Genomic DNA, 14,153 nt, shown 5'->3' with positions numbered 1-14,153 from the left:
TCCACCTCACCATTACCTTGCGGGTGTGCCACTGAGGTAAAGGTGTGGGTGATTTGAAGTTCTTTTAGCCACTGTTGTAGCTTCTTGTCAGCAAAGTTGGTGCCGTTATCGCTCACCAAATTCTGTGGAAGTCCAAAACGACAAATAATAAATTCCCAAATAAATTTTTTGATATGTTTCGCGGTTGTTTGGGCTAAAGGTTTTGCTTCTATCCACTTGGTGAAGTAGTCGATGGCTACCACTAGGAACTGAACATTTCCTGCTGCTGTAGGAAATGGGCCTGTCACATCGATGGCCCACTTCTGAAATGGCCATGAAGAAGTGACTAGAACAAGTTCATTCTTCGGGCGGTGTGTGTTGGGTGTGTAAAGCTGGCAAGACCTGCATTTTCTGATGTATGCCAGTGCATCCGTATGCATCCCCGACCAAAAGTATCCCGCGTTGTTTAGCTTGGCTACAACAGCGCGAGGACCTGCGTGTACTCCACAGATGCCTTCGTGTACTTCCCTTAGGAGGTAGTCAGCATCTTGGTTGTCCACGCATCTCAAGAGTGGGCCAAGAAAGTTACGTCTGTAAAGGATGTCATTGACGAGCTGATAATTCAGTGCTTTACAGCGTAGTTTTCTTGCCTGTGTTTTTGACTCTGGTAGTGTTCCTGCTGCAAGGTAATTTATTATTGGTGTCATCCACGTTTCTGTACCAGTTTGGATGACACAAATTTCCTTGTGCGGGACTGATGGTGCTTCGAGGAGTTCAATGCGGATGTCCTTTCCCAAGTGGGTGAAGGCTAGTGATGCAAGCTTGCTTAACGCATCCGCAGATTTGTTTTCGCTGCGCTTGACGTGTATGACTTTACAATCACTAAAATCACGCATAAGGTTTTTTGCCTGGGCGAGGTACAGGGCCATTGTGTCGTTCACAGCCGTGTACGTCCCATTTATTTGGTTGGCCACCAGCATGGAATCCACGTGGGCTTCCAAGTTTTTCACTCCCATCTTACGCGCGATTCTCAAACCGGCCAAGAATGCTTCATATTCGGCTTCGTTATTCGTACTTGGAAAATCCAACCGAATAGCGTAAGTATATTCTTGGCCTGCTGGGTTGGTTAATTTTAACCCTGCGCCTGAACCCTCGTTACTGGCTGCTCCATCAGTGTAGAGTCGCCAGACATCATTGATGTCTTGTGCTGGGGAGGGTTGAGCCTCCTCCTGGCACTCTTTCTCCCGCGAAGCGGGAACTTCTGCAATAAAATCGGCCAGGACCTGGCCCTTTATGGCTGGTCTTGGCTTGTACTTAATTGCATATTCTCCCAATTCAATTGCCCATTTGGCTAGACGTCCCGATAATTCGGGTTTGCCTAGAACGTTTGAGAGTTTGAAGTTGGTGAGAATGGTGATTGGGTGGCCCTGGAAATATCGTCTTAACCTGCGTGAAGCGTGTATAAGTGCTAAGACCAATTTTTCGAGGGTAGAGTACCGGGTTTCTACGTCTGTTAGTACACGGCTAACATAATAGATTGGCATCTGGATGCCTTTTCGTTCTATTAGCAGGACTGCCCCGGTTGCTCTATCTGTTGCGGAAAGGTATAGGATTAACTCCTCTCCCGCTTGTGGTGCTGTAAGTGTTGGGAGTTCGATCAGGCGTGACCGAATCTCCTGAAAAGCTGCTTCCGCTTCTGGTGTCCAGCGGAAGTGCGTTTTCTTTAAGCAGTTTCTCAATGTTGACACAAAAGGAAACGACTTATCCGCATGGTTTGCCAAAAAGCGATTAAGTGCGACTAGTCGTCCATTCAGTGTCTGAGCCTGTTTGATGGTGGTAGGTGATTCCATTTTAATAATGGCTTCGACCTTTTCAGGGTTCGCTCTGAAGCCATCTTTAGTAACAATGACTCCCAAGAACTTCCCTTCTTCCATCCCAAATGAACACTTGCTCGGGTTGAGCTTCATGTTTATCTTTCTGAGCGTGTTGAAAGTTTCTTCAATGTCTTTCAACATCGCTTCTGGCTCGGGGCTTTTGATGACCAAATCATCCATATAGACTTCCAAGTTTCTCCCGATTTGGGCATGAAACTCTTTGTCCATCAGTCGTTGGTACGTGGACCCTGCATTCTTAAGCCCGAATGGCATCATTTTATAACAAAATGTACCATCGGGCGTCCGAAATGCGGTTTTGTCCTGGTCATCTACGGCCATGTGGATTTGATGGTACCCCTTATACGCATCCAAGAAGCATTTAAGGCGAAATGGTACCAACGAATCCACCTTAAGATCAATTTCTGGTAACGGATAACAATCTTTGGGGCATGCTTTGTTCAAATCTTTGAAATCTATGCACATGCGCCATTGTTTGTCATTATTCGGTACCATTACGGGATTTGCAACCCATGTTTGATATCTGCTAACGCGTACGATGCCTGCGTCAAGGAGTTCCTTGACTTGGGTTCTACACGCGTTAGTTTGTTCAGGCCCCATTACTCTGCGCTTTTGTACGACTGGCGTAACAGCCGGATCGCACTTGAGCTTATGCTCCGCCTTACTTCGGGGTACACCAGTCATGTCAGCTAGTGCCCACGCAAAGATGTCAGCGTTTTTCTGCAGTAAGCGTTTGAGTAGGGTGCGGGTGGGATCAACAATTGTTGGTCCAATGGTAACGGCCTGGTCGGGGTATTTGCCATTGAAGGCCCATTTTTCCGGTTCGGTGATGGTTGGTTTAGCCTTTTTCGGTTTGGGTTTAGATGAGACAGATGCGATGCATACCTGGGGAATGCCAGTGATCATCGCTACACCCTCAGCTGTTGGCCATCCCATCATGCCGTGGACTGAAGATACCACGGCGTTGAATCTTGCCATCCCGTCTCTTCCGAATAGGATGTCGTACGTGTGGTGTGGCTTTTTCATCACGACAAAATCCACGTCTTCTGTGCGTGAATGATTCCCATCAGTAAGAGTAACAGGGAAAGATAGGATACCCAGGGGGGTTTCTGTACTGCCGTCAAACCCTTCCATTGAAGCGTAGACCGTTTCCAAGCGTTCTTTGTCTTCATCATCCAGCTTATCAAAGAACTGCCTGTACATCACTGTCGACGAAGCGCCGTTGTCAGCAAGAGTGCGGGAAGTGATGTAATGCCCCAGCTGGCTTCTGATGACGATGGGGCCTTCTTTGCTGGGGCCTCCTGGCACTCGCGGGAAGCGCACCTCAGCTTCCTTCCACGCGCATGGTTCTGTCACTCGTCTTTTTCTTCCTCTGACCTTGCCATGAACCATGTTGATGCTGATGTCGACGGGCTTTCGTCCGTTACCTCTGTACCGGTTGTCATTCCTTCCTCCCTTCCTGATTGATGCCACGAGATGTGTAAGTCTTCCATCCTTGACAAATGTCTCAATAATATCCTTCAAGGATGTGCACTCTTCAGTACCATGACCCTTTGTCCCGTGGAAATCACAGGATTTGCTTTGATCCGCATTAGGTTTCTGCCGGATCAATGGGGCTTTTGGCCATGGCAATTTTTCCGTGGCAAATATCTCCGTGACGCTCTTCGTGAGTGGCGTCCACCGGTGTTTTCGGTTTGAAGGGTGTGTGTTGTCCCTTCCGCCAACAAGAGGGCGAGAGCTGGATGAGGTGTCAAAGTTTACCCTTGACTGCCAAATACATAGCCTCCTCTTTTTGTTCTGCCGGGCGATCCGGACATTGTTTTCTCTTGTCCTCTGCGTGTAGAGGTGTGTACTCTGGGGAAGATCCCTTCCCAGTTGCTTTTCCGTCTCGGCAAAGCGCTTTGCCGCCGTCATGATGGCATCCCATGTTGATGGCATGCCATCCTTACCCGTCAATGTGCGGATAAGTTCTGGGTATTCGGCGCCTTAGATGAAGGTGGCGCGAACCAGATCCTCACTTATGTTGCCGAGACTTAGCTTTTTGGAGTTGAAACGAGTGATGAAGTCTAGTAAAGATTCATCCTCCTCTCTCACGCAGTTGAGGATCGTCCACTGCTCTTCAGTGTACTTCCTCTGTTGGCTGAAGTGTTGGCTGAACTTGTTCTGAAAGTCCGCCCAGTCATATATGTGGTGGATCGGTAAACGATCGAACCATGCCCTGGCCGCTCCGACCAGAGTCATCTGGAACATGTAGCACCACGTGGGTTCCGTCCAGTTGCTGACGGTAGCCCCCGCAATGAACCTGTTCAAATGGTCGTCTGGGTCGGATAGACCATCATAAGTGCCAATGTTGGACATTTGTTTGGCACTTCTCGGGGCGATTGCTTCCGCAATGTCCCTTGCGAATTTTGACTTTCCTGCATTTGTAGCAGTTGGTCTAAAGGTTTTGGAGAAGTCACGCGGGTTTCTCTCCGCGATTGGTTTAAAAGCTTCCCCAAAATTCCTTTTTGGTTGGACGTCCGTTTCCTTACGCTTCCCTTTCGCCTTATGGCGAGGGTTTGCGTCGGTATCGGACTCCAACTCGTCGTCTGAGTACTCGCAGTCACTGCCCATATTGAGGTGTTGGCGAGTACTGCCGAATTCGTCAGCCTGTTGAGCTGAACGCAAGCGTTCATCCAATTCGGCTTGGAATTCTCTTTGCCGTGCTTCGGCCCACGCCTTCACTTGATCTAGTGTTTGGCGAGGGACCCTCGTTCGTTTTTCCAGCTGGGTATCGGTGAACCCCAGTGGAATATTTACTGCACTTGCCCCGGCTTGGGTAGTCGGGGTAGTGTTCGTAAGGATTGTATAACCGCCGGTGTTCCCCCCAGTTGCTGGGGTTGTTACCGGGGTATCTTGGTCGGTTACAGGCCTTTGGACCGGAGTAACGTTAACCATTTCTTCAGAAATTGTGAAAAAACTAAAATAGTTCTAGCTTTTATGCACGGATGGCGCCAATGAAGAAACACTAAGTGACCCGGTACAGATTATAGATAATCTGGGGGTTAAGTAATGTTTCCCACGAGAATGAGGTCCAACAGAGACGGTTGTTCTTCAGGGGACCTGCAAAACAAACACCGTAAGCTCGTCACTGAGAAGGGGGGGGTTCCTCCTTGTGACCACCCTCCGGCGTGAGAATCAGACTAGATTGCTCTGAATATAAGTGTATATTAAGAGATTGCTAGATAACTGGATAGCAGATGATCTTACCATTCCAAGATGTTGGAGTATTTATAGCCGAAGGTAGGTTTCCTAGAAAGTACAGCCTGCTGAATAGTATTCCTGTTCTACCAACAGTGGACTGTGCACAGGCCATACTGGTTGGTGGGTAGGTTACGGCCAACAGTAACAAAGTCGGCTGCACTATTCCACCAACTGCAGATTATGCACGTCCCACCTACTGTGGATTGTACGCAGGCCATGCTGGTTGGTGAATAGGTTACAGCCAACAGTAACACTATTCCACCAACTGTAGGCTGCGCATGCCCCACAGTAAGGGTTGGTGAGTAGGCAGCGGCTAATAGTGACAAACAGTACTAGAGGGTGCTCCTCCTCGCACTGTTGTCGGTGAGCTGTCACCCTGTGATTGGCTCATGGGCTGTTCTGGTCAGATCGTCTGTCCTATCCATACCTTGGTAGGTATAGTACAAAAGATCTTTCAGAATCATACAGACTGGCTCATTTAGGCGGGATTGTTCCCGCCTTGCTCATTCCTTCATGTGACTACTGAAGTATCTAGTGTCTTGTGCGTGTAGCCCTGCTGTCTGCGGGTAGCCTTCCCTGATGGCTTGTATCCGCAACTGCGGGAACAGGCGGGGTACTTCACCATTGGGAGGCTTTCCCTGCGTGTACAGCTTGCGTACTGCGCGTAAGATTCTATGAGCATGGTGGGTCCTGCGGGAGCAGATGGCCTTTGCGCAGATGTCCCTGTTCAAGGTGAGTCTTGCGGGACCAACTGGTCTCTGCTGGGACCTACCTCTTCATTTATGGTTTGGTTTCAAAAGAAACAAGAATCATGGACATTTTTTATACAACAAAGTGTGTTCATAGAAGAGTTTTTGCACTAAACAAAATCATTTAACACAACTAACTAGTTTCATACACCAAAAGTGAAGGCCTGAATCACATTATGTACATGTATGAGATAACTTGTAGATTGTAGATGATTACAAAGAAGTTAACAAGTGGATCTTCAAGCTCAAAACTATCATCAAGAAAAATGTTTTACAAAAAGTAGTTACTTTTACAAAAAAGTAATTTAACAAGGCTTACGATCCATAAAATCTATGTAAATTAGTGAGTGATGGATTAAATAGAAAGAAAAATGTTTTCGGTCATTTAAAAAATACACTTATACTTAAATTTATAATTAAGCTATCATGTTCCATTGTTTATTATTCAACTTAGAAGTTATAACATATCTATACATTATTTATTTATATATAATATAAGCTATATAAAAAATATATGAAAAGTGTTATTAGAATTGTGTAAAGAATTAAAACTAAGATATTTTTAATAATTATTTTGTTTAGTATTGATTTTTGTATTAAAGGCTTGTACATTCTGTATTGTGTATTAGCAACTTGTATCTATTGTAATATTTTGTTTGATATTAGTTTATATCTATTTTATTAAAAAAATGGTCTAGTGATAAGGGAGATGCAAAAGATGCATTGCAAGGTCTAAGGATATTTAAGGGAGACATTGCAAAAACTGTAACGATACTAATGTGAAGAAGAGAAAGCTAGAGTAGAAATGAAATGAGTGGGGAAGGCATTAAATATGCATTTATTGGATTTTAGTTTGCTATACGAGTCAAACGGTTACCTGATCATCTTTCCACGTAGATAAATATAAATATTAAATAGCATATAATATATATATAAAGTTATAATATATACGAAAATTACTTTCATGGATTTAATTAAAAAAATATATACTAATGTAACACTATACATAAACAACAACACTTAAAGCTTAAAGCATATGTAGTGGAACGTTTATCGAAAAAAAAGTCCCAACACCAATACGCATATGGTGGTTTTGATAACATGGGCCTTCAATGTCAAGCGAGCAACAACGTAGGGCATTGGAAATTATTTATTTGAGCCACTGAATCATGTCCCTTGACATAAATAACGTTTTAATTATTTTGTATCAAGTAAAATTATTACACGCCATATTTAAAAAAAAAAGCTAGCTTTCATGCATACATGAGAGTGATACGAAATCTTTTTTACTTTACCATGACTCCACTTACACGAGTTTTTAAAAACAAGTTAATTGTTTGGTAGATCTTAGAGCTTTGTAGATATTGCACCATTACTCTCTATTTTTATCTTTGTTTTTTTAAATATTAAATATAGTTTGGTCATTTTACACGGACTTGATTAAAAAATTTAACAACGTTAACCGATAAAAACAACCATATTTACAAAATTCATACATAAATACCTCCTTAATAATAAAAAATACAAATAACTCAGAAAAATAAAAAATAAAGAGTAAAGTGTCATTTCCGTCCTTGTGGTTTGGTAAATAATGCGAATTTAGTCCAAAAAGTTTATTTTTTGCATATGGACCCTCCACGTTTCCCAGTTCTTGCCAGTTACATCCAAATCACTAACCCCGTTAAATTTAATCGTTAAGTTAAGGGTAGACATGTCTTTTCACCCTTTCTTTATTATAATACTTATTGTAGTGAACTGCGGTTTTCGTCCCTCTAGTTTGTCAAAATCTGCGGTTTTAGTCCAGTAATTTCAAATTTGCAATTTTTTTCCATATGGTTTCCTTTCACTTGCAATAAAACCCGAATTTCTTAATATCGTTAATTCTGGTCGTTAAACCCATTAATGTGCCCTTCACGTGAGGGGCAGTTTTGTTTCTTGTTTTTTTTTCATTTTCCCCCAAATACAACCTATCCCCTCACGTGAGGGGGCTTGCGAATTAAGACTGAAGTTTATTTAGTTAGAGAAACGACAAAACTGGTCACCACGTGAGGGGTACGCGAATGGTCCAACGACCAAAATTAACGAGGTTAATAAACTCGGGTTTAATTGCAAGTGATCAAATGAAACTACAAGTATGAAAATTGCAAACTTAAAACCATTGGACTAAAACCGCAGATTTGGACAAACCATAAGAACGAAAACCGCAGTTCACTAAAATAAATATTATAATAAAGACGGGTGAAAAGACATGTCTACCCCTGACTTAATGATTAAATTTAACGGGGTTAGTGATATGAACGTAATTGGTAAGAACTGGGAAACGTAGAGGGTCCATATACAAAAACAAAAATGGTACTTTACTCAAAAATAAAAAATAACCTGACCTAAAAGGAATCAATTTTGGCTGTGGTGGATTATTACAAGAATAATAATAATAATAATCCCACACTCAACTAAACTAGTTACACTATATATTAAAGCAAAAGGTGCTGCTACAGTTTTGTACTACATATTTAACCCATGTAAATATATATTAACAGTTTTAGTCCCAGGCAAATGTTATGCTTATGCAAGATAAACTAGCTGCTACAGTAACAGTTTTGTATTGCATATTTAGCCCATGTAAATATATATATTAACATTTTTAGTCCCTATCATATGTTATGTAAAATAAAATAAATATATATCACCATAAAATAGTAATTGCACTTGCACATTAATGTGAAATAATTAGCTCTTCCTTTTTGTAATGAACAAAAGATGATGCGTAGATTTAGAAGATTATTTTTTTAATAAAAAAATCGGTTGAAGTAGCATTTTAACAATCATTAAAGACTACATTTTAATGGTTCATAGTCTCTTAATAATTAAAAGTTAACCTTAAGTCTGAATGGTTAAAAGGCTAACTCGATAAAGCGGTCGTTGATGAGATTTTTTGTAATCTTCTTTCACATTCTCGTCGGTCTATAAACGAGCCACAAATTTGAGTTATCGATATGCTATCATAAATGTACAACGATTTGTACAATGATCAACTCATATTTGTAGCTGTTTTAGTATACATGCACTCATAGAGCTAGAAAATTCAAAAGCTCTTATTCACTAACCACTTAAACATAACTTTTTTTTTTCTTACTTTTAAGTATTCTATTTTAATTTATCAACAAATCCATCTTCACTAGGTTCTACCAAAATCTTCTTCACTAGGTTCTACCAAAATCTTTAAATGAGAATAACTAAAGGTGTCTAATGAGTATCAAAATGAACACAACCACCTAGAACAATTTAGTCTTAATCAAACAGGCCAAAAAGTTGGCGAATATACATACATTGTACACACACATACATATATATATATTGATTAGGTTAAAAGTGTGTAAGGCCCCGAACCCGGTAGCCCTACTTTAGCGTCGGATTTACTCATAAACACAGTCCTTCAAATCAGAGTTTATTAAAACTTTTCGCGGAATATAAAACATCAATCATTTGTTACAAAACATTAAATCTTTTCTTTGATACCATAACACAAAACTTTATATTCAAAACATCTTTACTTCTTTCTTCAGATGCCAGCCGTTCAATCCATGCCATGCGTCATCATCTTGCTAGCTCTGTAATCGACTCACCTGCGTGCATACTAAAAGTCAGCTACGCTGAGTGAGTTCTAGTTAATCAGGTATCATACAATTTATTCCCATATATTACTTCCCGTATCCGAAGACACATATTACTACCTTAACCTGGTATAAATATACATAGGAGGATCGTCACGTAATATTTATTAAAAGAACCATTACCATTACCCTACCATATATAATTTCCATAGGAGGAACACTATACTATCCATATAAGGAACACTTTATTATCCATAAAAGGAACACTATACCTTCCATAAAATGAACACTATACTTTATTATTTAATATCCATGTAAGGAGCTAGTCACTTCCCTTGACGATACGTGCAATATCCGAAGATCGTTCACGTACCGTCAAGCAATCATTCATATATTTCACATTATCCATATAAGGCATACACTTATCTCTTAGGATAAGTGTATTAACAAACATATTGAGTATGCACACAGCCCCGAAAACGGCACATAAATGGGGCTAGAAACTCACCTGAATTCTGCTTCTTTTTCTGATAGCTGTAAATCACTTCTCTAACTGAGCTCGGCTGACTGTACAAGTTACACGTATCAATACTCGTCTGATCTAATCTGGTGGCCTAGTATTAGCTTACTTTAACTTATCGCTTTATAATTTATTTTCTAATCAAACTTGGCTTTTATGACAAACTGAAAATTTTTCTTCTTACTCTTTCAGACTCTCATAACGACTTGACTCAAATTTTCGGGACGAAAATTCTTTAACATGGGAATGATGTGACAATCGTCAATTTCAGGTTAACTCCGTTAACTCAACTCCGTCAATTCAAACTTTAAGATCGTTGAATCTATAACGTACACTTCATTACATTTAAACTAGGGTTTAAATGACGCGTAACACTTACTACATGTGTAGTCTTTCGGGATTTGCACCGAAACGCAAACGAGTTGACGCAAACGATTGATAAATAAACGATAAACGTAAAAACAATAATTATGTGATTATTATGTGTTAGGATTATGTGCTATGTGATAAAACTATGGTCATGTTAACTTATTGGGCAAGTATGATGGAATGTTCTAGAAAAACAACACTTGGAAAGAAGAGGGACTAGAGTGTAACTTGTATTATTATAAATACATCACTAATAAACAAACCCTAACTTATTATTAACCTACAACCCTAAATCGGCTCTCTCTCCCTCTCTTGATCCACGGCTGCCGTCCACCTTCATCACACACACACACATCAATCAAGAGATTAATCCAAGAACTAGGTGCTAGGAAGGTATACTTGATCATCTCTTACCTCCTTGTTGTGTAATTTTGATGTTTAATGGGTTGTATGTAAACCCTAACTCAGCCGATTATATGTATGTATGTGATCAATATGATAGTTGTTAGTTGGATAATAGATTGATAACTAGATTGATGTTGTTGCATGATTGATTGTTGTTCTTGATTTGAATTAAAACACAAACCCTAATCTTGTATGTATGGTGTGATTTATATGCATGGATAGTAGTTATGGTGTCTAGAGGGTTATATGGATGCATGATAGTTCATAGATTGTTATGATGTTGAGTTTTGATGTGAACAGATTCTGGACAGAATATATATACGATGTTTAACTGACTGTAACGAAGTGTAAACGTGAAAATTGATTGAGATTGTGAGTACTGCAGTAAACTAGGTTGAGTCTAGTTTCTATAAAGTATAAATTCGTAATTTTTGGATAAGTGGAAGTATACTTTTATGATTTTACAAAAACGTGATGCAAAGCTGAGCTGTTAGACCTGCTGTTAGGTTATATTGTAAATTCTATATCTCATGAACTACGAGGCCAATTGGGTTGGTTCCACTTCTGGAAGTTGACTCACTGAGTTAGGAACCAAACCCAAGTGGTCTTGCATTTATTGGATTTTTCGTTTACCGGGAATTGCAAATAACATTCTGTTGTGCATGAATCTGACTGATATGAGTTTACTGTAGTGTTTTGATCATTATGAGAAATCTATATGGAATAAAAATAATATAAAATATGTTCTGGAAACCTAAGACATGTATGTTTCAGTGGTGATTTTTGGTGAATTAATTGAGATGATATGATCGGTGAAATAGTACAATCTTTCAAGTAGAAATTCTGTCACAATGAAACTAGCTGCTGAGTTGTATAGGAATGCATGAAATATGATAGTTTTTATATAATTGTGGTATTTTGACCAAAATACCCTTGCGGGGAATAATTGCTAGTTGATTGCCATGAATTGACCAAATTGCCCTTATGGGGAATAATAGTTAGTTAGTCTTTGTTTGTTGACCAAAATGCCCTTACGGGAATAATTGCTTGTAAGTATGTTATTAATACATGACACGAAAGTAATTGCTCACTCGTGTATCGTATCACAATTGTACTTGTTTAAATCACACACGGTTCACAAACGGAACACGAAACATGATACGTGCATAGGTATTATGTGCCGAGTCTAGAGACTCGTTAAACGTTCCGATACTTAGAAAATCTCTTTGTTATTTTAGAACGCTAGAGAGTTTTCTACGACGCGCATCACTCGGTGATCTAATTTGGAATATTCTTCGCAAACAGTGAGTTCACTTACCCCACTCTTAAACTGTTTTCAAACGTTTTTCACTTGGGGGAGATAACATACTCCGATAAACGCATTTTCTGAGATAAACGCATATTTAAGATTTTGTTATAAATTATATATCACTTGTAAAGGCTAAGCGGCAAACGTAACCCTTGAAGTCCCACGCATCGAACCGGTTAATATTTGGAATAGCGAGTCACTGTTGAGTAGTACTACTGGGTTTGACAAACCCCACCCGACGCTAAGCTCAACTGGAGGTTGAGTGGGTGTAATTTTGGCTAACACTTACCATGGTCTGGGTTGACCTGGTGACGGGCACTTGATAAACAGTCAGCTTCGGTCTCGAACCACTTAGCGATACTTGTTGTATAGATTAGCTACCTATCGATATATAATTTGACGTAACACTATCTGGTAATGCAAAACACTCAAACGCTGTAACGTGGTTACACACTTAAACGCTGTAACGTGGTTACACACTCAAACGCTGTAACGTGGTTACACACTCAAACGCTGTAACGTGGTTACACACTCAAACGTCGTAACGGGGTTACGCAACACTGAAACGCCGTAACGAGGTTACGCAAAACGCTAAACGATTTATCTTATTTAACTTGTGAACTCACCAACCTTGTGTTGACACTTTTAGTATGTTATTCTCAGGTAGCCGAGGCGGGCGCGCGGTTTAGGAGCATGCATTAATGAAAACACTTTTATTCTGCAAACTTAATTTTAACAGTTACATTTGGTTTTAAGTCGTCCTGCGTGACGCAACTTTTGAATTAAGGTTTTACGCTTCCGCACTTACTTTCATTTAAACGTTTTTCTTTGGTTTGATTATAACTAATGATTCCGATCCTGCCAGTTCACACCCTCTGACGGTAAAACTCCGTTAGTGGATTTTGAGGGTGTGACAGATTGGTATCAGAGCCATTGGTTATAGCGAACTAGAAACTGCATGCATACTAGACTATAACCGCGACGACCCATTAGTTATAATGATACGCACTGCATAGGTTTGTGTAGTCTTGAAATCTTATTTCTTTACCTCCTTCACTCTTACGCGCGCATATACCCGGCTTACCTGTAGGAATGTCGACGCCACCCTCATCATCATCCGATTCGATGACGCATGCTCACGGGAAGGAACCGCAGTTACCTACTGCCTCGCCACCTCGTGTAGTCCCGGAACTCGAAGCTCCTGCACCAAAGAGGTACCGCCTATCCGGAGGCTTGTATGACAACAACGTTAGCTGGGAATGGTACCCCAACATGATCAGACGTATGGTCTACCGTGAACAAGTTCTCCCATTGCCTCACCCGAACCACCCTGCTTACCCTAACACTCTACCACCCATAACCGAACCTGTGGAGCGAGTCCTCGCAGCTGTCGTCTCTTGTTTGGAGCGTGATGTGGGTTACATGCGCTACACAAGAGAGAACGTTTCCAAATTGTTAAAAGACGAAACCGAGAATAAGGAGGAGATTGCCCGCATGGCGGCGGCAATGAAAGAAATGCAAGGGGCTAGTGATCAACAGATGAAGGTTATGATGAAGATGCAAGCCGAAATGATAGACTTGAAAGAGCAACTCCAAGAAGCAAGGACCCGAACTGAGATAGCGTTAGAACGTTGCGATATCCTACAAATGCAACTTGCTCAGAACGCAGCAGAACCTGAGGCAGAGCCTGAGGCCGAGCCCGAGGCAGAGCCTGAAGTAGAACCTGAAGAAGATCCCGAAGAGGAGCCTGAGGAGGATCCCGAGGAAGATCCCGAGGAGGAACCCGAAGAAGAACCGGAGGAGGAACCGGCTGAGGAGGAGGCACATTCGGAAGTGTCCTCAGATGACGACATCTAGTGATGATGATACTTAGATGGAGGGGTTGTCTCCATCCTAACTATTATTTTTCTATGATTTTAAGGATTGATTGGAAATACTTTGTAGCGAATACAATGGTTTTAATCATGAATTTCTATTTAGACTAATATGTGGTTGTGATGTGATTTTTTTTTTCTTTCTTACCTATCTCTTATTACATGTATGGTGTGTTGTATATGAAAGAAAAATTCATGT

Source organism: Bidens hawaiensis, unplaced genomic scaffold, assembly GCF_021521415.1.
Source record: "Bidens hawaiensis isolate Kalapana, Puna unplaced genomic scaffold, B.hawaiensis_p1.1 tig00022002_1, whole genome shotgun sequence".
NCBI lineage: Eukaryota > Viridiplantae > Streptophyta > Magnoliopsida > Asterales > Asteraceae > Bidens > Bidens hawaiensis.
The sequence above is the reverse complement of the archived record's forward strand: the minus strand, read 5'-3'. Positions refer to the sequence as shown.